Source organism: Loxodonta africana, chromosome 9 (genome assembly GCF_030014295.1).
Source record: "Loxodonta africana isolate mLoxAfr1 chromosome 9, mLoxAfr1.hap2, whole genome shotgun sequence".
NCBI classification, from domain to species: Eukaryota; Metazoa; Chordata; class Mammalia; order Proboscidea; family Elephantidae; genus Loxodonta; species Loxodonta africana.
In genome coordinates this window covers 109,018,382-109,043,829 of record NC_087350.1, presented here as the reverse complement: position 1 = coordinate 109,043,829, position 25,448 = coordinate 109,018,382, and positions in this window count along the sequence as shown.

The following is a 25,448-nucleotide window of genomic DNA, read 5'->3' as shown; positions in this document are numbered from 1 at the left end:
TTATTTTATTTTGTCTCTTTCTAAGTCTGATTTATAATGTCCATTTGGAGCTAGGCTAGAGACACCCATGTGCTTGTTGGCTTGATGTGCAGCTTGATATTTAATCTACGAGCCAGATGAGTCTTTTTCTTTTTTAACTTATCCTAACCCTCCCATCAACTCAAAGCTACTGAAAAACAAGTGATTCAAGTAACTGGTAATACATTTTGTAGAAAATATTTTATAAAATACTGGCAGCACTAGGACTTGAATTTGAAAACTATTTCAACATCCTGGTGTAATTTATTTTGAACAGTTGGTGAGTTTTCCTCTTGCTTTTTCAGGATGCATTTTTACCCTTTAGAGATTAGATTCCACTTGTCTTTATAATTCTTTTGTAATTCAATACTAGGATTTTTCTAAAAATTTTTAAATGTATGTCTGTATAATATTGAAGTCCTGTTTTGAATGGTTTTAACTGTATTCCCTAAGCAGACTGAGACAGGGTAGGAATTCTTTACCAGGGGAAGATTATCATTTCAAACTGACAGCTTTAAGTAAATAGAAAAGAAATAATAATCATGAAGACAGAAATTTACCAATACCTTATAGGCAATGCATCTTAAAAAACAACCACTTCAGCATTGCTTGATCAGTAATTTGGTGCAGAATTTCTATACAGATCAATATTGCTGGGCTGATAACTCAGAGAATGAACCTACCCGAGCTCAACCAACCATGTGTACTTTCTATGAGAGAAGGAAAACAGCCCTTAGAATTGGGTACCCAATACCTTTAACATTTACTGAAATGGAGCAGAAAAACCCAGGTCCAGAGCTTCTACATCTGTTGAGATGGAATGGAAAAGCCTTCTGCAGCCTGAGATAATGTAGGTAGCCACTAACATGGCATGGTTTAAATGGAACAATACCCATTATTATCAGTGTCTTAGTTTCCTAGTGCTGCTGTTACACAAATACCACAAGTAGGTGACTTTAAAGAACAGCAACTTATATTCTCATAGTTCTGGAGGCTGAAAGTCCAAATCAGGGTCTCAGCTATGCTGATTCCTTCCTCAGCATCTGTCTTTCCCTGTTTGTGTGTCTATGTCTAATCTGCTCTTTTTATGTCAGGAGTGATTAGATTTAGAAACCACCTTACTGAGTATGATCTGATTAACATAACAATGGAAACCCCATTTCCAAAGAGGGTTACATCCACAGGTGTTATAAGGATTAGGATTCCAACATATATTTTGAGGGGGCAGAATTCAGTCTATAACAATTAAGAAAAATTGCCCATACAACCCCAACATATGTGAATTTATTACAAAAGTTTAAATGTGCCCTACTATACATTACTATACAATAATGTACTATCGAACAAATCTAAAAGGATAACCCAAACCAGAATGTAAATTAAAAATCACATGTTTTCTTCCTGATGAGAGCACCTTGAGCGACCCTCCCCCCACCCCCCAGGGTGAAAGTGCTAATGCAGCATCCCCTCTGGCTTTCTAGAGAGTTCCCACCATTAACCATGTCATTGGGTTAAGAAGGTATTGAAAAGTGTGGCTCAAGGTAAATATGTCTCTTAGGAGATAAAAGTAAAAGTTTCAGCCACTATATTATCTTCATAAATTTGTCTCACCAGGTCAAAGTAGCCCAATGATCAAGCTAGATCTATCTATGGTATATGGATTAAAAATGGCCACAGCCAAAGAAGCAAAGATCTGGCTATTGTATCAAGCATCCTTCGGATGGTCTCTGCCTCTTAGCTGTCAGACAAGAAGGTGTAAAAGAAGGACCATGTGAAATCCGCATGCTGAGGAGCATCAGACATCCGTGTCTTGCTGGGCTCAGCCCTTGCCCCTCATTGCACTGACAGTGACTTTCCTCAATGCTATGAGCATCTCTTTGGGGAAATCACAAATATTACTTCAAAGAGATCCTGACTACTGATACCAAAGCTCTTTACCCTCACTTTCCTCAAAACCATAACAGCTGCTACCAACTGCCGTCAAGTTGATTCTGACTTATAGCAACCCTGTAGGACAGAGTAGAACCCCCCCATAGGGTTCCCAAGGCTGAGATCTTTACAGAAGCAGATTGCCACATCTTTCTCCATCCAGTGACTGGTGGGTTCAAACTGCCGAATTTTGGTTAGCAGATGAGTGCTTTAACCACTGCACCACCAGGGCTCCCTCACAGCTCCTAGTGGCTCTGTACTCTGCCTTCTAATCAGGCTTGAATGGAGACTAATGATACAGAAGGATTCGAGGATCTGATGCCTTCCACTCTTCAAGGAGATAGTTGCATTTTTAGTTCCCTGCTTTCAAAAGAACTTGGATATTTGAGTTTGAAATATGGTAATAGGTTGTGTAATTTTAGTTGGCTTCCTTTTCCAGCTGGTTAAAAATATCTTTCAAATAATTTTTTTCTCACTGGATTTTCTTAGTCTCAGAGTCTCTCAAACCAAAATTTGGTGCCTTTATTAGCTGATCATTTCTTCTTACTATTAATCACGCTCTTTGATATATATTAAATTTGACTTGATTTATTGGGAGATTGATACTGATGACCTCAGAATGAATACAAATCATAATGATATTTAATACTGAAGCCTGCTCATCAAGCTAGCTGCATATTAATAGCCTGATGGATTTAATGATGTATTTTGAATTGAAACATTGGAGATTTTTCTTTGCATGTTCCTGGATCCTTACTGATGAACTCCATGTAAGTGCCTAGGCAGACCACTGATATGTCACCAAGACATCTTGATTGGTGTCCCTTATGGGGTAGAAAAGGAGTCCCAGTGGTGCAGTAGTTAAGTGCTCAACTGCTAACCCGCAAGTCAACAGTTTGGACTCACCAGTTGCTCTGCAGGAGAAAGACGTGGCAGTCTGCTTCCATAAAGATCACAGCCTTTGAAACCCTATAGGGCAGTTCTACTCTGTCCTATAGGGTTGCTATGAGTCAGAATTGACTCAATGGAAGTGGATATAGGATAGAAGGGGCAGGGGAACAGTTGAAAAGGGCACTGTGGACATACTTAGGGAAATGAATCCTCTTCATTGCGTTGTTTTGGCAATTTCATTCAGTGACACCAAGCATTATGTGGTGGATGGTGTGATAGAAGCAGGCTACAGAGACTAAAAACACACAGAAGTTGCCCTGGAAAAGCTCACATTCTGGCATGAGAGAGACACACACAAAGTAGATAATTTCTTAAAAGGCCATGGAAGCCCTGTTAAAGGTACATGCAGAATGCAATGAGGACCCAGAAAGCATCACCCAGCCTAGCCCAGCAGGAAGTGAGAAGTTGTTCTGGGAAAGATGGTAGGTGAGAGGAACAGTGCTTCTTGGAGAATGAGGAAAATTATTAAGTTCGCAGAGCCAGAAACTGTTTCATGTCTTCCCAAAACATAAGTTCCTTCCCTCTTGGCTTACCCGTTGGTCAACTGTGGAGAAACAAATAAAGCAAGAGCTTAGGAAGACGTATGAGATATTCCCAGTTTCAGAATCGGCATAGTAGAATGAGTTACTATGTTGTGGTCTCCCACAATGACGAAGAGATCAGTGCAAAACCAAAAAAACCAAACCCAGTGCCATCGAGTTAATATCTTGGATTCAGCTTTACAGAAGAGGCCCAGAGAAGAGACATTACAACTTCTTTCCCTCACATTAACCCTCTACCTCCATCACAATTAACATACAGAGAGGAAGAAAACATATTCTTATCATTAAGTAGAGCCCTCTCACAAAACTATATGTTTAGACTAAGAAGAAAAAAAAAATTTTTTTTTCTAAAGCTGAGATAGATATTCTCTGCCTTCCTTATCAAATCCTCATTACCAAAATATTTCATTTCGTTCTTATCTGTTTATATATCTCTAATGAACTTTGGAAGCCTTGGTGGCATAGTGGTTAAGAGCTCAGCTGCTAACCAAGAGGTTGGCAGTTCAAATCCACCAGCCACTCCTTGGAAACCCTATGGGGCAGTTCTACTCTGTCCTATAGGGTCATTATGAGTCGGAACGAATGCGAGGGAACCTAACAACAGCAATGAACTTTGCAAAATATTTATATCTTCTCATTTCAGATAAGCTATGCTGTACAAAAAATGGCTTCTCTTTATTGAGGAGTAGGCCAGGTAAATGAGAAGAAATATGGGAAGCGTTATGATCTACAAAAAAACAAAAATGAAAACAAACCCACTGCCGTCTAGTTGATTCCAACTCATCGCAACCCTATAGGACAAGAGTAGAACTGCCTCATAGGTTTCCAAGGCTGTAAATCTTTACAGAAGCAGATTGCCACATATTTCTCCCACTGGGTGGCTGGCAGGTTCTAACCACCAATCTTTTGGTTAGCAGCTGGGCATTTTAACCTAACAATGGGAGTTCAATTAACAGAAAAGTTACAGCATTGGAGAACATTGAAATGTCAACTTATTTTAAATGAACCCTACTGCTAAAAAGTGAGCTACTTTTATGAAGAGTGGGAACTGGAAGGGTTGTGGCATCAATAAAATTGCCCAACATCAATTGATAAGCCACACATGAACATTGATTTTATCTCCTCTTCCCACAGAAGCAGCAGTCGGGAAATCAAATGACGTATTGCATTGGGCAAATCTGCTGCAAAAGACCTTTTTAAAGTGTTAAAAAGCAAAGATACCACCTTGAGGACTAAGGTAGGCCTGACCCAAGCTGTGGTATTTTCAATCTCCTCCTATGCATGTGAAAGCCAGACAATAAATAAGGATGACTGAAGATGAATCAATGCCTTTGAAATATGGTGTTGGTGAATAATATTGAATACACCATGGACTACCAGAAGAATGAACAAATCTGTTTTGGAAGAAGTACAGCCAGAATGCTCCTTACAAGCAAGGGTGGCGAGACTTCGTCTCATGTACTTTGGACGTGTTATCAGAAGAGACCACTCCCTGGAGAAGGACATCATGCTTGGTAAAGCAGAGGGTCAGTAGAAAAGAGGAAGACCCTCAAGGAGATGGACTGACACAATGGCTGCTACAATGGCTCAAACATAGCAATAATTGTTAGGATGGCACAGGATCGGACAGTGTTTTGTTCTGTTGTACATAGGGTTGTGATGAATCAAAACTGACTCAAGCGCACCTGACAACAACAACAACAACACTGTTAGTAGAAGGAGCCCTGGCATTGCAGTGGTTAAAGCACTTGGTTGCTAACCAAAAGATCAGCTGTTAGAACCCACCAGCCAATCCGAGAAAGACGTGACAGTCTGCCTTCATAAAGATTTACAGCCTTGGAAACGTTAGGGAGCAGTTTTACTCTGCCCTGTAGGGTCACTATGAGTCAGAATTGACTCTATGGTAGTGGGTTTGGTTTTGATACTGTTAGGAGATGGAGTCCTGGTGGCACAGTGGTTAAAATGCTCAGCTGCTAACCAAAAGATCTGCAATTCAAACCCATCAGCTGTTCTGCAGAAGCAAGATGTGGCAGTTTGCTTCCGTAAAGATTTCAGCCTTGGAAACCCTATGGGGCAGTTCTACTCTGTCCTATAGGGTTGCTATGAGTAGGACTCGACTTGATGGCAGTGAGTTTGGTTTTGGTATTGTTAGGAGAAGCTGCCAAAAAAACTACTGGAAGACAGTCTCCTTGAGGTTTCCATTTGATCAAGTTTTCATCATTTCCTGAAATCCTAAAGTAGCTGAGCCTCATTAATGGCTACTACTTCTCCTTTCTGAAGGAACTGCCCTGGAACTTCACCTGGAGCTTATCAAGCTTCAGTAATGAACAATGTGAATGAAATAACTAGGCATTAGCATTGGAGCCATCATTGCAGAGATTATATCATTAAAAATTATTAGAGCCAGAATGAAGATCAGTGTAACCTAGGAGTAAAATAGGTAACAGTGCTGATTAGAACAGAAACATACAAAATTGGGTAAAATGGAGACCTTACAAGTTATGAACTTACTTTCTCAAAACAATCTGCATTTATTGATTTTTCTTTTTGAGGTTAGGGGTAGTATTATACTCACAACTTCTTTGAGCATAAAGCATGAAATTCAACTCAATTCATCAAGTATTTATTCATTTGTGCATTTATTGTTCTAAACATTTTTTTCTTATAAAGGAACATATGCTGTAACTTCCTCAACCTAATAAACAGTGGGTGGTGTAAATGGTTAATGTACTTGACTACTAACCAAAAGGTTAGAAGTTCGAGTCCACCCGGGGATGCCCTGGAAGAAAGGTTTGGAGATCTACTTCCAAAAAATCAGCCAGTGAAAACCCTATGGAGCACAGTCCTACTCTGATACACATGGGGTCACCATGAGTTGGAATCAACTTGACGACAACTCGTTGGTTATGAAAAACCCACAGCTAACATCACACTTAATAATAAAAGACTAAATGCTTTCTCCTTAGGATCAGGAGCAAGACACTCTTGCCACTTCTATTCAACATTGTATTGAAGTGTCTAGTCAGGGCAATAGACATTAAAAAGAAATAAAAGACATCCAGATTGGAAACAAAGAGGTAAAACTATTTATGGTCAATTTATTTCAAAAAAGGTGGCAAGATAATTCAATGGGGAGAAAAAAAGCCTTGTCAACAAATGGTGCTGGAATAACTGGATATCTTCATGCACAAGAATGAAGTTGGACATCTTCCTTATACCATACCAATAATTATCTCAAAATGAATCATGGGCCTAAATGTAAAAACTAAAGCTATAATACTCTTAAAAGAAAACATAACAGTAAATCTCCATAATCTTGGGTTAGGCAAAATCTTCTTAGACAAAATACCAAAAGCACAAGTCAAAAGAAATATATAGATACATTGGACTTCATCAAAATTAAAAATGCTTGTACTTCAAAGAATACCATCAAAGAAATAAAGACAATCCACAAAATGGGAGAAAATATTTACCAATCATATACCTGATAAGGAACATCTATTCAGAAAATATAACAAACTCTTAAAACCCAATAATAAAAGACAAACAACCCAACTGAAAAATAGGCAAAGGATTTGAATAGACATTGTCCAAAGAACACATACAAAGGGACAATAAGCACCGGAAAAGATCCGCATCGTTAGTCATGAGGGAAATGCAAATCAAAATCACAACGAAATACCACTTCACACACTAGAATGGATATAATTGAAACAATACAAAGCAAAAAGACAGAAAATAACAAGTGTTGGCGAGAACGGGAAAAAATTAGAACCCTCTTACACTGTGGGTGGGAATGTAAAACAGTGCAGCTGCTTTGGAAAACAGTCTGGAAGTTCCTGAAAACGTTAAAAATAGAGTTACCATATGACCAAGCGATTCTACTCCTAGAAGTGAAAACTTATGTCCACAAAAAACTTGTACATAAGTGTTCTTACAGCATTACTCAAAATAGCCAAAAAGAAGAAACAACCCCGATGTTCATCAGCTGATTAGTGAATACACAAAATGTGGTATATCCATTAAACTAAATATTATCGGGGAAATTGAAATACTGATAACATGGAAACCCCTTGAAAACGTTATACTAAGGGAAAAAAGCCAATGACAAATGACCATAAGTTGTATGACTCCATTTATATCAAAGGTACAGAACAGGCAAATCCATGGAGACCAGAAGTAGATTACTGATTGCCTAAGGCCGGGGGCGATTGAGAGGAAATGGGAGTGACTGGTAAGGGGGCTGGGCTTTCTTTTGGGGGTGATGAAAATGTTCTGAAGTTGACTGTGGTGATGTTTGCACAACTCTGTGAATATTCTAAAACTATTGAATTGTACACTTTAAATGGATAAACTGCATGGTATGTGAATTATATCTAGGCTTTTTCAATAGGTGGGTAGGTAGATAAATGATAGATGGATGGATGGAGGGATGGATGGATGGACGGACGGATGGATGGATGGATGGACAGACAGACAGGTAGGTAAGTAGATAGATACAGAGAAAATAAGTTTTAAGAAAGAAAACAGAACTACACTGTCTACATTTTGCAATTAACTTTATTCATATTACAATATATTTTCTATATTTTCATTCCATTAAAATCCATAATGTTGCTTTCCATAACTAAATATTATTTTCTTAATACATATACCATAGTATTTTAGCCTGCCATACATTGTTGGGCATTTAGATTGTAATTTTTTAGTACATGTAATGCTTTGAAGGACATCTTTTTAGTTCTATCTTTGTGGATACGGTGATTATTTCCTTGTTAAAAATGTCTAGAATTATAATTGTTGAGCTAAAGAATATACACTTTTGTAAGCTTTTAAACAGGCTGCACAATTCTCTTTTGTAAAGATTATGCCAGTTTGCAGTCCTACCGACACTATATGGAAAGGCAAGCTCTTTGTCGACATTGGAGTGATTATTGTCCTTATTTTTATTGTCACAAATTAGATAGATGCAAAATAGTATTTCATTCTTGTTTTGGTTTTAATTTAGCTTATTACTTATGAAGTTATATGTCTTTTCCATAAATTTAGTAGCCACTTGTATGCTTTCATGGATCAATTGCTCATTTTCTTGCCCAGAGTTCCACTGTATTCTTCATTTTGTCATATTGATTTATAAGAGCTATTAGAAAATTAAAGATATTAACCTGTCATATAGCTTGCACATATATTTCAAAGTTTTCTGTTTGCCTTTCCATTTTGTTTATGGTAGATATGATGTACGGAGATTTTGTCTTTGATAAAGTACGATCTGTGACTCTTTTCCTTTGTGGATTTTCTGGTGTCATTTTTAGTAAGGTTTTCCCTAACCTTAAAGTATGTAAATAGCCATTCACATATTTTTTTTAGTTCTATTACAATTTTTTTCAACATGAATTTATCTAGAATTGATTTTAAAATACCATGTTAACACAGAAATTTTAATTTATTTTTAAGTTGTTAATCATTTAATCTGCAATCCCTTTTTTGAATAATTTATTCTTTCTCCTGCTGGTCAGAATGTATGTTATGTTCATATTCTGCTGTTTTAAATATGTTTTAGTATGTTTTTTTTATAGTGTACTTTTAAAATCGTTAGGTTTAAAATACATTTTATTGTCTTGTAGGACAAGTTTTTCTTGTTATTCTCTTTGACAATTTTCTCGGCTCTACTCCCTTCACTATCCTTCGGGATGAACATTCGAATAGTTTTCAGCAATATTAATATCTACCATGTATCTAGCACTTGACTATCAGATACCTTGGGGGCAGGGATGAATTAAAGTACCTGAGACAGTAACTGGTGTCTTAGAGTTTAATTGCAAAAGAGGCAATACTTGAAACAAGCAGAGACTAATATAAGACACTATAAAGCAGAATTGTGTGTTTTCAAATACTTAATAATCCCTCTGAAAATTCATTTAATTTGCACCACCACGGTGTGAGAATGAGGACTTCGAGGCTTAGAGAAGTAAGACTCATCAGCGTTCACAAAACCAGTTAGCAATGGAGCTGAGGCTTGGAGCTCTTAAACCCTAAACTGACCTGTGAATAATTCAACAGAGGTATGGCTAAAGAGTGAGGGCAAAAACGGAGACACTGGACTAGGAGTTAGGATCCCTGCTTTCTATCCTGCCTCTGCCATTCACTAACTTCTGGACCGCATTGCTGCCTTCTCAGCATTCAATTCAGGGAGTTGTCCCATGCTGGAGATCCACATACTGTGTTCCAAGGAACACTTGATCCTTAGGATGCGAAGGGCATTACCCAGAAGTGAGTTTCATGGTCAAATAAGCCTCGGAAGTACAGGGCAAAACAAAGGTAAGCAGGCTTATTTTTGAGAGGACTTTAGAATGCATTGCTCCATGTTAAATATACCATGGACTGTCAAAAGAATGAAGAAATTAGTCTTGGAAGAAACACAACAAGAATGCTCCTTAGAAGTGAGGATGGCAAACAAGTGTTTGGACACGTCATCAGGAAAGACCAATTGCTAGAAAAGGACATCATATTTGGTAAAGTAGAGGGTCAGCAAAAATGAAGGAAATCCTCAATGAGATGGATTGACAAGATAGCTACAACCATGGACTCAAATGTACCAACAATCATGAAGGTGGGGCAAGACAAGGCAACATTTTGTTCTGTTGTACATAAAGTCCTTATGAGTCAGAGCCAACTCAACAGCAGCTAACAACAACCCCAACCCAAGACAAGAGATATAGCTTGCAGCTCCTTTACTTGGCAGAGCCATTTGAAGGTTAATTGTGGAACCCATTTGGAAAAACTTTATCTTGGATATTCTCTATGGTGTCTTTTGGCCTTAAATCTCTAAGATTTTACAGTCACATTTCAAAGTGTGTAATAGAAATACTGTGCATAACTTAAATGATATATTTCAGATGTCAGTAGAAGTCCCAGAATTTGCGAGACCCTCAAATCCTCACAAGTGCTTGGGATGCTTACATCTCAGCTCCTGCTTCTCCTGAATTAATTCAGTTCCAGGGCTCCCTATTCGCAACCAGGCTGATGAGAATTGGAAATTTTACCTTTTCCCTAACATGAGGGAGTTGTGTGTGGTTAGAAAATCACACAAATGACCTAAAATCCAGTGTTGGTGGTGGTTTCTTATTCTGAAAGTGCCTCAGCCTTTTCCAGGCTCCTCTCGTTTTTCTCTCCTCTCCTTGCTTCTTTCCTGCTGTCCTGATGTTTTATTATTACTATTTTTTAATGCATAAAAATTTTGCTTTCTTTTTGGCTCCTACTGAAGCATGCCCTCAGAGTCTTGCCTTTTATTCCTAGGTAGTTTAAAAAAAAAATTTTTTTTATTCTCTTAGAGGAATTCTGGTGCCACCTGTTAAATTAATAAAATTTTCACTGCCTTACATTTAATTGAAACTCAGAGACGCTTAAGAGTTGAAAAGAAAGTTAAAGTTAGGCTAGGCTATACCTCTGTTTTACTTTCTAACTGAGGAAACAGATATCCAAAGAAGAGGTTCATCCAAGCTTATCAATAACTAAGACGGATATCTACAACCAGACCCAATATGATGTTTTTTTTGTTGTTGTTGTTTATTTTGTTTTGGTTTGGCTTTGAGAGTTTTGTATTTGTTTTTAGTTTTTTTATGTTTTCCGTGAAGTGACTACCTCTGAGAAACATTTCCTTCCTATGGAGAAGTTGTAATATAAGGAAATACCTTAAACATTATTGACCCAAGTCCTGGATTAATAATTCAAGCATTATTAATGCCCTCTTGAACTTGTAGCCTCTTTCCAAAAAGGTTTTAGAGGGGGATATTGGTGTTGTCCTCCACGTGTCTGTCAGTTTGTCGTACTGTGGGGGCTTGTGTGTTACTGTGATGCTGGAAGCTATGCCACCGGTATTCAGATACCAGCAGGGTCACCCATGGAGGACAGGTTTCAGCTGAGCTCCCAGACTAAGACAGACTAGGAAAAAGGACCCAGCAGTCTACTTCTGAAAAGCATTAGCCAGTGAAAACCTTATGAATAGCAGCAGAACATTGTCTGATATAGTGCTGGAAGATGAGCCCCCCCAGGTGGGAAGGCACTCAAAAGATGACTGGAGAAGAACTGCCTCCTCAAAGTGAGTTGACCTTAATGATGTGGATGGAGTAAAGCTTTCGGGACATTCATTTCCTGATGTGGCACGACTCAAAATGAGAAGAAACAGGTGCAAACATCCATTAATAATCAGAACCTGGAATGTATGAAGTATGAATCTAGGAAAATTGGAAATCATCAAAAATGAAATGAAATGCATACACATCGATATCCTAGGCATTACTGAGCTGAAATGGACTTGTATTGGCCATTTTGAACCAGACAATCATATAGTCTACTATGCTGGGAATGACAACTCAAAGAGGAATGGTGTTGAATTCATCGTCAAAAAGAACGTTTCAAGATCTATCTTGAAGTACAACGCTGTCAGTGATAGGATAATATCCACACACCTACAGGGAAGACCAGTTAATATGACTATTATTCAAATTTACACACCAACCACTAGGGCCAAAGATGAAGACATAGAAGATTTTTATCAGCTGATGCAGTCTGAAATTGATCAAACATGCAAGCAAGGTGCATTGATAATTACTGGCAATTGGAATGCGAAAGTTGGAAACAAAGAAGAAGGATCGGTAGTTGGAAAATATGGCCTTGGTGATAGAAACAATGCCGGAGATGGAATGATAGAGTTTTGCAAGATCAACAACTTCTTCATTGCGAATACCTTCTTTCACCAACATAAACAGTGACTATAAACATGGACCTCACCAGATGGAACACACAGAAATCAAATTGACTACATCTGTGGAAAGAGATGACGGAAAAGCTTAATATCATCAGTCAGAATGAGACCAGGGGCCAACTGTGGAACAGACCATCAATTACTCCTATGCAAGTTCAAGCTGAAACTGAAGAAAATCATAGCAAGTCCATGAGAGCCAAAATATGACCTTGAGTATATCCCACCTGAATTTAGAGAACATCTCAAGAATAGATTTGATGCATTGAACACTAAAAAAGAAAAAACGAACACTAGTGACCGAAAACCAGGCAAGTTGTGGAATGACATCAAGCACATCATAAATGAAGAAAGCAAGAGGTCACTGAAAAGACAGGAAAGAAAGAAAAGACCAAGGTGGATGTCAGAGGAGACTCTGAAACTTGCTCTTGAGCATCAAGCAGCTAAAGCAAAAGGAAGAATTCATGAAGCAAAAGAACTGAACAGAAGATTTCAAAGGGCCTTTCGAGAAGACAAAATAAAGTATTATAATGACATGTGCAAAGAGCTGGAGATGGAAAACCAAAAGGGAAGAACACTCTCGGCGTTTCTCAAGCCGAAAGAACTGAAGAAAAAATTCAGGCCTTGAGTTGCAATAGTGAAGGATTCCATGGGGAAAATATTAAATGATGCAGGAAGCATCAAAAGAAGATGGAAAGAATACACAGAGTCATTATACCAAAAAGAATTACTCGATATTCAACCATTTCAAGAGGTGGCATATGATCAGGAACTGATGGTACTGAAGGAAGAAGTCCAAGCTGCTCTGAAGGCATTGGCGAAAAACAAGGCTCCAGGAATTGATGGAATATCAAGTGAGATGTTTCAACAAAGAGATGCAGCACTGGAGGTGCTCACTCGTCTATGCCAAGAAATGTGGAAGACAGCTTCCTGGCCAACTGATTGGAAGAGATCCATATTCATGCCTATTCTCAAGAAAGGTAATCCAAGTGAATGTGGAAATTACAGAACAATATCATTATTATCACACGCAAGCAAAATTTTGCTGAAGATCATTCAAAAACAGCTGCAGCAGTATATCGACAGGGAACTGCCAGAAATTCAGGCCGGTTTCAGAAGAGGACGTGGAACCAGGGATATCATGGCTGATGTCAGATGGATCCTGGCTGAAATCAGAGAATACCAGAAGGAAGTTTACCTGTGTTTTATTGATTATGCAAAGGCATTTGACTGTGTGGATCATAACAAACTATGGATAACACTACCAAAAATGGGAATTCCAGAACACTTAATTGTGCTCATGAGGAACCTTTACATAGATCAAGAGGCAGTTGTTTGGACAGAACAAGGGGATACTGATTGGTCTAAAATCAGGAAAGATGTGCATCAGGGTTGTATTCTTTCACCATACCTATTTAATCCATATGCTGAACAAATAACCCAAGAAGCTGGACTATATGAAGACGAAGGGGGCATCAGGATTGGAGGAAGACTCATTAACAACCTGCATTATACAGATGACACAACCTTGCTTGCTGAAAGTGAAGAGGACTTGAAGCACTTACTAACGAAGATCAAAGAACACAGCCCTCAGTATGGATTACACCGCAACATAAAGAAAATAAAAATCCTCACAACTGGACCAATGAGCAACATCATGATAAATGGAGAAAAGATTGAAGTTGTCAAGGATTTCATTTTACTTGGATCCACAATCAACAGCCATGGAAGCAGCAGTCAAGAAACCAAAAGACACATTGCATTGGGTAAATCTGCTGCAAAGGACCTCTTCAAAGTGTTGAAGAGCAAAGATGTCACCTTGAAGACTAGGGTGCACCTGACCCAAGCCATGGTATTTTCAATCGCATCATATGCATGTGAAAGCTGGAAAATGAATAAGGAAGACCAAAGAATTGACGCCTTTGAATTGTGGTATTGGTGAAGAATATTGAATATACCATGGATTGCCAAAAGAACGAACAAATCTGCCCAAGAAGAAGTACAACCAGAATGCTTCTTAGAAGCAAGGATGGTGAGACTGCATCTTACATACTTTGGACGTGTTGTCAGGAGGGATCAGTCCCTGGAGAAGGACATCATGCTTGGCAGAGTACAGGGTCAGCGGAAAAGAGGAAGGCCCTCAACAAGGTGGATTGACACAGTGGCTGCAACAATGAGCTCAAGCATAACAACAATTGTAAGGATGGCATAGGACCGGGCAGTGTTTCGTTCTGTTGTGCATAGGGTCGCTATGAGTCAGAACCAACTCGACGGCACCTAACAACAACAACGACATTGGTGTCCTCTCTATTCAGATGGAAAAACCGAAGTGTTAGTGCTTAAAAGGCCAAAGCTTCCCAGTGAGTCATTAAACTCAGCAACTTCTAGGTATTTTTGAGGCCAGAAGTTCAATTAGGTGCCCTGAAAACTACCAAGACAGATTAAGAAAGGTCTTTATGTCAATTCTCATCTCCATCTTTGCACTGCTGCTGGGTGAATCTTCCAAAAAGAAGCCCTGATTATATCACTTCTTTGCCCCCAAATTTTCTCAGTGATTCTCCATTGTTGCCAGAGTTCTTAACTTGCTGTTTAAGATCCTCAGTAATCTGACTACAATCTACTTTCCCCAAAGTATATTCTAAGTTTATATGCTTCTTCCGGCCATATTCCCTAAGGCCAAGAAAAGGAATGATTATTATTGACTATCTCTTTATGCATTTTCTCCATTTTCCTCATTTTATGCCTTTGTCCACAATCCCCTTAATTTCAAGCACCTTTCTCCATCTCAACTTAGGTGGTCGGAGTGGGGATGGCTACTTTCTCAACTCTGAACTGCTTCGGCACTGTATTTCTATTTTTTTGTGGCATTTGCCACCTTATATTTCAGTTATTCCCTGGTAGAATTCTCACCTTCCATGTGGGAGACGAGGTTCGATTGCCGGCCAATGTATCTTAAGCACAATCACTGCCTGTCTGTAAGTGGAGGCTTGTGTGTTGCTATGATCCTAAACAAGTTTCAGTGGATCTTCCAGACTAAGAGAAGCTAGGGATAAAGGCCTGGCAATCTACTTCCAAAAATTAGCCAATGAACACCCTGTAGATCACAATAGCCCAATCTTCGATCAATCATGGGGATGGCAAAGGACTAGACAGTGTTTTGTTCTGTAGTGCACGTGGTCACCGTGAGTCAGAGGCTAACTCCACAGCAGCCAACAGCGACATTATAGTTATCAGTAGACCTTCTATATGTTATTTCTTACTCCTCACTCCCAATAGGAAACACTGGTGGCATAGTGGTTAAGAGCAGTTCAAGGTTGGCAGTTTCAAATCCACCAGATGGTCTTTGGAAACCTTGTGGGGAAGTTCTACTCTGTCCTATAGGGTTGCTATGAGTCAGAATCGACTCTACAGCAGTGGGTTTGTTTTTTTTTTTTTTTTGGTTTTCACCCCCAATAACTGAAGTAGTAGCTAAGGGACTTTATTTTGACTAAGAGTGACCTGTCATTTCTATTGTTCTCTTGTTGGCAGTTCATTAGTATTTATTCTACGAAGGGATATCTTTTGCCATTTCATGTATTTATTCAGATTACCTGTGAGTTGTTCTGCTGTAGCTTGTATTATTTATGCAGTAGCATGCAAATGAACCTCATGATTTGACCAATCAAAAGCAACGGTGGGATGGAGCCAGGTTCATTTTCTTTGGGTGGCTGTTATTTTTGTCTCTAGGACCCCTGTGAGGTCAATGATGGTATATCAAAGAGAAATGTGGGACATAGCAGGAAAGGCAGTCCCCTTAATCCATCTCTAGGACCAGAGCAAGGGCTCACAGGAATGATTTGCATTAGCTGTTTTCTGAACTGAGGGACGAGTTTTAACGTATTTGCATACATTAGAGAGAAGATTCTAGCTTCTAGCAGTACTTCAGTCCAACTAGAATGAACTCACCCTAAAGCAGGCTGACTGGTGCTGACATTTGCATTTCAGATTAACTAGCAGCCCAATCCAAACTACTTCAGCTGGTCAGCTATTGCCAATGGTTTAGGACATCAATGCGTTGTCAAAGAGGACTTATTGCAATTAAACTCCCACCACAGTGCGCCTACACTCGTGGTGATGGTCTGGATTTACAGGTGCAGTTTTAGAACTGGGGATAATCTGGCTTCAAATAAAAAGTATAGGTAACTGAAGAAAAATTCTTATTTTGTTCCATTTTACAGTAATATAAAATTTTCCTCCAGTCCCATAAAACCCAAATCCTTATACTGCTGTGCCAATCCATAGTTCAGAAAACTTGAGTTTTAAGGATTGGAAATGTAATATACTAAGTTGGTGTCCCTGGCACTGCAGTTGGCTGTTTGCTTACACATTAGGTTGGCTTCCCAAACGTACTGTGAGTTCGAAATCACTCATGCCCTGAACATACAATCAGCAAATGCCACTGGGGCATGAAAGAGTACAGGATAACAAAAATTAGCAGGCTGAAGGCTAGAGCTTTTTATTTCTCATTCGTATTCCCTCCCTACAGAGAATAAACTCCCAGTTAGAAAAAAAAAGGATAGCATGAGAAATTTCCCCTATTTAATTTTCTCATGGGATGCTTCAATTCACTGGATACATTTAATCATGGCAATTGTTGCTGGTACATCTCAGAGTATAATGAAATGAATGGCATTCAGAAGTTAGTCGGTACTGAGAGAGAACGCACTAGACCTTAGGGGTCAGTCTTCTGGGATGGAAGAGGAAGAGACAGAGAGAGAGCAACGGTGGGACAGAGAGAGAGAGAGAGAGAGAGAGAGAGGAGGATAAGGAAAGGGAGAATGAAAGAAAGGGGAACGGGGCGGGGGGAGGGAACAGGAGGAGAGGCAGGCATCAGTGCAGCATGCTCAGTCATGGGAAGCCACTGCTTCAGTTTTCCGTGCTTCTAAAATTATTCTGGAAAGAGTAAAACTTTCACAAGAGACAGACAACCAAGGATTTCACTTTGCCTTTGTGGATTTAACATAATCAGGGATTCTCTGTAGCCCTGGATTCAAGGTTCAGCATGTGGCGATGGAAAAGATACAATTGTCATTTCAGATCAACAATGTCCTAGCTCAAACCCCAAGCAACCCATTTGACCAACTGATTCAAATACCTGGTTAGTTTGGTAAAACCATACCATGCCACAAGTTACTTGCCCAGGGCTTTCCAGTTGAGGCTCATCATCAGAGTGCCTGGGAAGCTTTGTTAAAATACTCAGATTTTGAAGTTCTATTCGAGCCTTAGGCCCCTGGTGGCACAGTTTTAAGCACTGAGCTGCCAACCAAAAGTTCGGTAGTTCAAATCCACCAGCTGCTCCTCAGAAACCCTATGGGGCAGTTGTACTGTGTCCTATAGGGTCCCTCTGAGTTGGAATCGACGTGATGGCAATGGGTTTTGATTTTTTTACTCCAGCTTTGTTGTCGTGTGCCATTGAGTCGATTCTAACTCATAACAACTCTACAGGTCAGAGTAGAGCTGCCCCGTAGAGTTCATTAGACTGTCATCTTTATGGGAGCAGAACACCAGGTCTTTTCTTCCCTCGGAGATGCTGGTGGGTTAGCAGCCAAGCCTTTCAGTTAGGAGCCAAGCACTTGAGCATTGCACCAGTGGGGCTCCTTACTCCAGCCCTAGAAGATTCAAATCTCTAGGGTTCAGCTGGTAGGGAGTATACGCACATTAAAAAATCACCCACCAACGAATCTGATTTGCAACTAGATCTAAGGACCAATGAACAAATCCTCCTTTCTTCAGCTCTGGTTCCAAGGATGCTAAGGGGTTATGGTACCTCACTGTTTCTATATTTCCTTATTAGCTGTTATTGTTGTTTATACCTTTTATAAGCCTTTGACCGTAGTAGGGTGTGGCAAGTCATTGTTACTTTAAGGTGAGAAATTGAGAAACTAACCTTGGTTGGCTTAAGACCCTGAAATTTTGGAGTGATTTGGTATCATAATAATTTAGAATAACTCAAACGAGCTTCAATTCCGACTCACAGTGACCATATAGGACAGAGTAGAACTGCCCCATAGGGTTTCCAAGGAGTGGCTGGTGGATTTGAACTGCTGACATTTTTGTTAGTAGATAAATGCTTAACCACTGGACCAACAGGGCTCCCAGAATAGCTTAACGAAGTTGAAAGATTTGTAATGAGGAGCAGAGGATGAGAGCTCATAGGCTTTAGGATACCGAAAGGAAGGGGAAGGAAATTGTTTTGATTCTGCACTTAGCACAGGTATTTTATATTCACTATTCCTTTGAATTTCATCTTTATCACATCCCTATGGGATCAATAGTCATCCTTCATCTTAGAAGAGGTTGAGAAACTTGTTTAGCCTCAAGCAGTAAAGTAGGGTTTCTCTGCCCCGGTGGCACTCTTGGCTTCCAACTGGGTCATTCTTTGTTGCCGGGGGTCAGTAAGGAGAGCAGTGGGCATATATATGGTCAGATGTTTAACAGTGTCCCTGGCCTCTTCCCAGTAGATTCTCCCCATTCATGACACTTACAAATATCTCCAGACATTGCCAAATGACCCCAGGAAGGCAAATCACACCAGGTCAAGAACTGCTGAATTAAAAAAACAAGCCTACTTGGATCAAGCGTTCGTCTCCTTTCCATGAGGCCCTGCAGTCAGCACTTGGGTACACAAAGGAGGAAGTCATGGCCCCTTCTTGACCGAGCCTATGGTCTGCCTGGCCTCTTCAGTGGGTCAGGAAGGGAGACAGATTCTCACTTTCCTCACTAACTTAACCAATCTGTCATCTGGCCCTAAACAGCCCAGCTCATCGCATGTAAAATCTCCATATTCTATTACCAAATAGTTGAGCCATTCATCTCCATGGGGATGTTCCTAATAAACCATAGGATCTGAGCGGGAGAGTGATGAGCCTGAAGAAGGGTCGTGATGAGTCTCTCTTTACTGCTCTTAAGAAAAATAAAACTGTGGTTAGCCATGTGGACCATATGGGGAATAAATCAAGGAAACTTAAATATATACAAGGAGGAATTTCTGAGCCAGGAAACCAGAACATGCTCTCTCTTCTGCCAACCTGCTAAAAGACTCGTGCTTGACTCATGGTGGACTGTGTCCTGTGGCTGGTAGCCAGGGGACTTCTGGTGAGGCCGTGTGCATGAAAGGAACAACTGTCCATTGGGCAGATTCCTGCCTCCTTATCCAGGGGCAAAAATAACACTGAAGCTATCTGGGCCATCACTGTGGAAAGGCAGCTGAGATTCTCAACACTTCAGTCACCACAAAACCCTGTGGTCACCTCTTTTTCACGCTCTGAGAAGGAGAAGCAATAGGAAGCCCCCAGTCTTTGAAGTTGCAGGGTAGTAACCTGTTCTATACAAAGAGAGATTCTCCTTTACTATAGTGTCTAAAGGAGGGGCAGCGATGGTTCCATGATAGATTTCTCACCTTCCATGTGAGAACCCAGAGACCTGGCTTCGATCCCCGACCACTGCACCTCTTGTGCAGTCACCACCTGTCTGTCGCTAGAGGCTTGGGTGTTGCTATAATGCTCAACAGTTTTCTGCAGAGCTTCCAGACTAAGACAGACTAGGAAGAAAAAGCCTGGCAATCTACTTCCAAAAGATCAGCCAATGAAAACCCTGTGGATCACAACAGTCCAATCCACAACAGACCATGGGGATGGCACAGGACCGAGCAGTGTTTCCTTTCATTGTGAATGGTCGTGAGTTGGGGGCAGATTCGAGGACAGACAGTTAACAACAGCATCTAATCAGTGCTCACGTGCCTCTCTCCTTCATGAAGACTCTTCTTTAGCTTTTGCTGAAAGCTCACTCGCCTCAGGGCCTGTACTTACATGAAAGAAAACTACGGAGTCCAAGAGAGCTGAGAGAACAAACACCAGCCATCATGGCCCTCTCCAGGACCCTGCCTTTTCCGTGACCCAGTGCTCAAGCTCCAATTCCACCCTCCTCCGTCAACTAACAAACCAAAGTCGTCAATTAAACCACCAGAGGCAAGAGGAGGGAGTTCTCAACACCTCTTTGATTTGCCTGGAACTACTCTGGCTACAGATAAATCCACAGATCACAAAAATGGATTGGAACCACTCTTTTCCATTTTCAGACTCCTCCCTTTGAGTTCCTGAATTGAATTATTTTTCTATTTCATTTAGTGTTTACCATTACTCCTTTACCTGTAATTCACTTAGGTGAAAAGCATTGCATAGAAAATGTCTTGCTTAGCTAGACCTTGAAGAATAATTCAAATTTAGTATGTGTGTGTGTGTGTGTGTGTGTGTGTGTGTGTGTGTGAAAAGGAGCCCCAGTGGCATAGTGCTTAAGTGCTTGGCTGCTAACTGAAAGGTCAGCAATTCAAGCCTATCAGTTGCTCCTCGGTAGAAAGATGTGTCAATCTGCTCCCATAAAGATTTATAGCCTTGGAAACCCTACAGAACAGTTCTACCCTGTCCTATAGGGTTGTTTTGAGTTGGAATCGACTTGACAGCAATGGATTTGATTTTTGGTATGTGGCAGGGAGAGGGATCTTGGCAAAAATTTGTCTAACGTGTAATCATACATCATGACTTTTTTTTTCTTTTCTAAAAGAAATCAGCTAGCATTCCTCTACAGAATTGTTTAGTGCTCTCTGAAGGCCTTTGGATGAGCAGATTCAAGACAGGGTGACGCAGAATACAAGGTTCCCACTGCACCAGCAAAGCTGAGGGTGAAATCCCTGGGTTGCCCAGTGATTTGTTTTCGATAGTTTGCGTTTTGGTTAACGGTTATTGCTCGGGTGAGTGCAGGCAAATGCGTAGAATTTCAGCTGTCTCGAGGACTCAGCTTGGAGGAGATGCTTAATTCTCTTTAAGGATAAGTAGTTTTTATTATTTTGGGGTGTGTCTTCTATAGTGTAATAACTTTCATCTATATTTGCAGCATTTGCTACTGGCGAGCAGCGTGGGCTCCAGGCCACTCTCGGTTGGTTTCTGAAGCGGGTGCCTTGTTGAGCAGGCTCTGTCTCAGGATAAAAGAAATTAAACATTCTCAGGCCTTGGAAGTTTATCTGTGTTTAATGCAGTTGCACCAAACATGTGGGTCTTTACAGGGTGCCCAGGGATCAAATGTGCTTATCTGAATGTTGAATACGGATGTGGTGTGTTCCCAGGAGCCCTGTTCTCCAGAGGGTTCCTAGAGTTTCTTTTCCCAATAGTTGTAAAACTTGCTTGAATGTTTCTTCTACTTTTTCTCTTTTGTTTTGGTTTGGTGTGGTTTTTGTCCTTTATTTTAGAGAATTTCTCTTTCATCCTTAAATGTGTACCATCTCTTTAAATTTCCTGCCGCAACAATGGTTTCAATATAAGAAATGAAAACGCAGGGAGGGCCTTGGATTTATTTTCTTGGATTGGATTCAGTGGGAGTGAATGGCCGCTCCTAAATCTATTGATCTATTGTGTCATGATTTTTCATGACTACCTGGCAAAAGTCACTTAATATGGAGAATCCAACCCATGGTTTTTTGTTTGTCTTAGCAGTCTTAATGCCAAACTCAGATTGGCTACGTATGCAACAAATTAATCATATGGAAATCCATCAGTAGATGGCTTGGCTTATATAACCCACTGCTGTCTAGTTGATTCTGACTCACAGCAACCCTATAGGACAGAGTAGAACTGCCCTCATATGTTTTCTAAGGCTGTAATCTTTAAGGAAGCAAACTGCCACATCCTTCTCCCTCAGAGCAGCTGACGGGTTCAAATTATCAACCTTTCGATTAGCACCTGAGGGCTTAACCACTGTACCCCCAGGGCTCCTTGGCTTATATAATGACCTTATTTTTCAATGCATCCCAGTTCTTTCTATTTAAGAATGTATTTTATTATATTAGATGTTAGCAAAATATATTTACTTGCAAAGTGTTATCCCTAAACTCTTTCATTTCTGACTCCCAATTTCTGGAGCAAATAAAAATATGAGTTTAGGGAAATTCCTTGCTGACTTTGAATTTTCTTTATCTGGGTAAAACAGATTCTTATTTGTTGCTACAAACATTGTTAAGTAATGGGAATCACCCTCCCCCCATGAGACAAATCTCTCCAAACATAGTTCTATATAAAAGTGTATACAATAGTATTCAATATTCAGAGCTTAGAGTAGGGTTTGGAACAAAATAGTTGCTCCATAAATATTTGTTGAATTAATGAGATATAGTTGATAAAATGGTTAAAGCTTCTCAAACCGTGGAAACAAAGCTGAACTTTTTGAAACACCATTAGATAGCCTTGCTGTTGTTGTTAGGTGCCATTAAGTCCATTCCAGCTCTTAGTGAACAGAGTACACAGAGTAGAACTGCCTTATAGGATTTTCTAGGCTGTAATCTTTATGGCAGCAGATCACCAGGTCTTTCTCCCATGTAGCTGCTGCGTGGGTTCAAACCACCAACCTTTTGGTTAGCAGCTAAGAGCTTAACCGTTGCACCACCAGGCTTCCTTGGACACATAGAAATTACTGGGCTTGAGGAAGGATGAAGAGTTCAGAGGCCTAACTGCTAATGACCCACCATGTTCCCCTTCATCTTCCATTTCCCCTTTCATCATCTCTAATCTCAATTTGATCATCATAATCACTTCAGAAGGCCACCTTGGGATCAACAGCAGCTGGAAATTCTTTTTACGCGGCTATTACTTTTAATTTAAATCATATGAAGTGTCCTCACTTATTCTCTCAATTTAATATGTTTACTTTATTTGCTCATGCTAATAAATGCAGGGGAAAAAAAAAACTATCATTGTTTTCAGAGGTTATTGCAACCTCAATCCCTTTGCTCTGTTTCTCCTTTAAGATCTTAAGATATTCAGTTCTAGCTTTTTATACTACATACAGGTTAAGGAAGCAAGCACTAATAGAATTGATAGGTGATTTGGTGTTGAATTGTGGATTTAGTGATTTATCAAAATGTCTTAACAAATAGAAAATTTCGACAAAAAGAAAAAAATCCTATAATTGTGAATTCTACTACCTGAAAAATGGCACTAAATCACCATCAAGACAAGCAGTTGTTCTTGGGCACAAAAACAGACTAAATTAATGAGTGGAAATTTTTTTCCTAATTTTAGCTTCAGTCAATCACAATAGTCAGCTTTTCCACACAGTATACCCTTGAAAGATCCTTTGTGGTAATAATTGACTGCAATATGATTTTCCTAACAAGTCACAATGGACTTCTCAGTTCACGTGTTGTTAGCATGTTTTCAGGTGCAGGACTCTGGAAAAAATGTTCATAGCATTATGCTATATATATTGAACATTCTTAATATGAGTTAACTCAAGGGTTATTTTTATCTATTAGGATCTATTAAAGGGGTCTTTTTTGCTTTAAGAGTCAGAGAATATATATATATATACTTTTTAATAACATAGTCTCTAACTTGTGTGTATACAAATTCATTGAACACGTATTTATTGATTGTCCACCTGTGCCATTTGGAGCCCTGGTGGCACAGTGGTTAAGAGCTCAGTTGTTAACCAAAAGGTCAGCAGTTCTAATCCACCAGTGGCTCCTTGAAAACCCTGTGGGGCAGTTCTGATCTGTCCTACAGGGTCACTATGAATAAGAATCAACTCAAGGGCAACGGGTTTACGGGACTTGTGCCATCGACTCTTTTATGCACTGCAGAAATGGCAGAGAACATAACAGAGCAAAGTCTCTACTGTCATGGAGCTTGCATTCCCTTGGGGAAAAATAACAGATAATTGATCAAAGAAAATAAACAAAAAAGATCATACCTTAGCCCGTTGCTATGAAGTTGATTCTGAGCCTCTAGGACAGAGTAGAACTGCCCCAGAGGATTTTCCAGGAACCGCTGGTAGATTCCAACTTCCGATCTTTTGGTGGTATCATGGATTGAATTGTGTCTCCAAAAAATATCTGTCAATTTGGCTAGGTTACGATCCCCAGTATTGTGTGACTGTCCACCATTTTGTGATTTTCCTGTGTGTTGTAAATCTTATCACTATGATGTTAATGAGATGGATTATTGGCAGTCACGTTGATGAGATCTACAAGATTGGAGTGTGTCTTAAACCAGTCTCCTTTGGGATATAAAAGAGACACAAGTAGAGAGACGAAGGGACCAAGGGGACTTCATACCCCTCAAAAAACAGTGCCAGGAGCAGAGTGTGTCCTTTGGTCCTGAGGTTTCTGCACAGAGAAGCTCCTAGACCAAGGGAAGATTGATAACAAAGACTTTCCTCCAGAGCGGACAGAGAGGGAAAGGCTTCCCCTGAAGCTGACGCCCTGAATTTGGACTTGTAGCCTACTGGACTGTAAGAGAATAAATTTCTCTTTGTTGAAGCTATCCACTTGTGGTATTTCTGTTATAGCAGCACTAGATAACCAAGGCAGGTGGTAAGCGCTATGGAAAAAAACAAAGCAGGAAAGAAGAATGAGGAATGACAAGACATGGAAAGGAACTGGTGGAAAGGGCTGAGACATTACACAATTTTAGAGTGATCACATAAGGCCTCGCTGCGCAAGTGGCATTTCAGCAAAATCATAAAGTAAGTGAAGAACGAGCTTCTGGAGGAGAATATTCCTGGCTAATGAAACAGCAAGTACAGGTGTTTCTAGGCAGTTACATGCCTCTAATGTTCCAAATCCAAACAACAGTAAAGTTGGTCTGGCTGGAAGGGTATAAGCAAGAGGGAAAAAACTATGATATAGGAGGTCAAGAAACAGCAACAGGACAGATTTTATATATTTGCTATAAAGAGTTAATATGCTTGAAAGGTTGAAGGTTCCAGTCTACCCAAAGGCACTTCAGAAACAAAGGCCAGGTGATCTACTTCCAAAAAAAAGCAGCCATTGAAAGCCCTATGGAGCACAGGTCTGCCGATACACACGGGGTCACCATGAGCTGGAATTGACTCTACAGCAACTGAGTTGTTTGTTTGTTTGTTTGTTTTTGCTTTGTTTTGTTTTTTATAGGCCATCACAGGGACTTTTACCATGAGACAGAAAGCCATTAGAGGATTTTGAGAGAGAAGTGACAGGATTTGATTCATGCTTTCAAAAGATTACGGTGTGGAAAATAAATATAGAGAGGTAAGAACACAAAAAGGGAAAACCAGAGCCTATTGCACTAATCCAGCAGAAAAAATGGGGAATTAGGCCAGAATGTTAAAAGTGAGTGCGGTGAGATGTGGTCGGATTCTGGATAAACGTAAGAGCGAAAGTAGAGCCATCTGGTTTTGCTGAT